This window comes from Alosa alosa, chromosome 22 (genome assembly GCF_017589495.1).
Source record: "Alosa alosa isolate M-15738 ecotype Scorff River chromosome 22, AALO_Geno_1.1, whole genome shotgun sequence".
In the NCBI taxonomy this organism is placed as follows: Eukaryota; Metazoa; Chordata; class Actinopteri; order Clupeiformes; family Clupeidae; genus Alosa; species Alosa alosa.
Window position 1 is genome coordinate 24,490,553 of NC_063210.1, and position 2,500 is coordinate 24,493,052.

Below are 2,500 nucleotides of genomic sequence, written 5' to 3' on the forward strand. Positions count from 1 at the left end.
CAAGCTAAGCTTTATTCTTTAATGGAAACAGGCATTTTGAAAAATGACTAATGTTTAAATAAAAGGTTTAAGAGAAATTGTCTGAAATCACTCATTTTGGCCTGCGGTCAAGGACACAGAAATAGTCCTAGTAACAGCGGAGTAGCTTAGCCATATTTTCCCAGAATGTCACATATATTATGCCACACTGGTGCCAGCAGTAATCATTATTGGCAATTTAAAATAGTCACTCACACTGATTATATTAGTTTCTTTATATTAGTTTCTTTATCTAATGTGCATAACAGCTCTTCTTTGAAATAAGTTTTATTTACATCATTTATAAGTGTTATCTATGCTTTGGAATGCTGAAACTGAGACCACTAGGCTACATGCTTTTATTTCTCCCCACAGTCATAGTACTTGGTGTGAAAAATAAAATGGATTTACAAACAGCTTGTTATTTTTGGAGAGATCGTTATCTAACACCTCAGTAACACTTTATAATAAGGTGTCATAATAAATAGCAAACTAGTTATTACCTAACCCTTTGTTAATATTTGTAAATTGTTACTAAAATATCTATCTATCTTTCTATCTATCTATCTACAGTATCTTTTGTCAGACTGTTGTCAGCCTGATATCCTCTTTGACCTCTATGTGTTGATTTTGTTGTTGTTGAAATTTTTATTTCAGGCTTACAAGAGGGTTCACAGCATACATATGTGTGTTGAGCGGTCATAACTGTATTCCTGTATTTGGGGATGTATAGTTGCACACATGTCTGTTAGCTGTCTGTGAACGGTCAGAACTGTATTCCTGTATTCGGGGATGCCTCGGCCCCAGTCCTCTCGTCCATACCTCCACACCGGGCCACCTCCACACCACCTCCACACCGGGCCATCTCCACACCGGGCCATCTCCACACCACCTCCACACCTCCACACCATCTCCACACCACCTCCACACCTCCACACCGGGCCACCTCCACACCACCTCCACACCATCTCCACACCTCCACACCATCTCCACACCACCTCCACACCTCCACACCGGGCCACCTCCACACCACCTCCACACCATCTCCACACCACCTCCACACCATCTCCACACCACCTCCACACCACCTCCACACCTCCACACCGGGCCACCTCCACACCACCTCCACACCTCCACACCGGGCCACCTCCACCACCTCCACACCTCCCACACGGGCCACCTCCACACCTCCACACCACCTCCACACCACCTCCACTGGGGCCATCTCCCACACCGCCCACCTCCCACCACCTCACACCTCCACCGCCCACCTCCACACCACCTCCACACCACCTCCACACTGGGCCATCTCCACACCGGCCCACCTCCACACCACCTCCACACCTCCACACCGGCCCACCTCCACACCACCTCCACACCTCCACACCGGGCCATCTCCACACCGGGCCACCTCCACACCTCCACACCGGGCCATCTCCACACCGGGCCATCTCCACGGCAGCAGACTGTGGTCAGAGCAGCCTCTTCCCACCTTTGGTCCGGTCTTGGAATGCTACAGTAAAAAAAACATCTCAGAAGAAACCCTGTCTGTCTCCAAGAGCCACTTAATTACTCATGGCTTACACTTCACCAATTGAATATTATGTTTCCACACAATACATATTGCATATTATGTAAATATACAGTAATAAATAATGTAACCGTGTGTATTATTACTGATTATAAATGTAAATATTATTGTCAGTTTTGTTTTTGGTGGGATCTCAGTTATATATGCTGACATTTATGAGCTGCTGTTGACTGAAGACAGACTTGTGTAATGATGATAGACCGCACGTAGGGGAAGTTGACTCATGAATAGGCTACTAGGCTCCTAATAGGTGCTTTAAGTATGTCGGCATGTGCCGTTCTGTTGGTCACTGAGTCAGTTCCTGCACGGGGCAGAAGTACCGAACTGAGATCTGCAGCGGCAACATGCTGATCCAGAACCATTTTGAGAACAGACGGGTCCTCTAGTTCCTACGGGGGACTAATGAGAAGTTCTGGCGTCTTTCAGGGGGACCCACGAGTTCCTGTCAGCGGCGGAGGCAGAGCCATTCATCTCCCAGCCAGAGCCCCATCATGGCTGTCTGCAGGCCCACGCAACCAGGAACCCGCAAGGGCTTCTGGGTAGAGGGGGAAGTGGGTGTGTGTGTGTGTGTGTGTGTGTGGGTGTGTGTGTGGTGTGTGTGTGTGTGTGTGTGTGTGTGTGGGTTTCTGGGTAGAGGGGGAAGTGTGTGTGTGTGTGTGTGTGTGTGTGTGTGTGGGTGTGTGTGTGTCAATGTGTGTGTGTGTGCACCTGGGTAGAGGGGTGTGTGTGTGTGTGTGTGTGTGTGTGTGGGAGTGTGTGTGGGTGTGTGTGTGTGTGTGTGTGTGTGTGGGTTTGGAGGGGGGTGTGTGTGTGTGTGTGTGTGTGTGTGTGTGTGTGTGGGATTCTGGGTAGAGGGGGAAGTGTGTGTGTGTGTGTGTGTGTGTGTGTGTG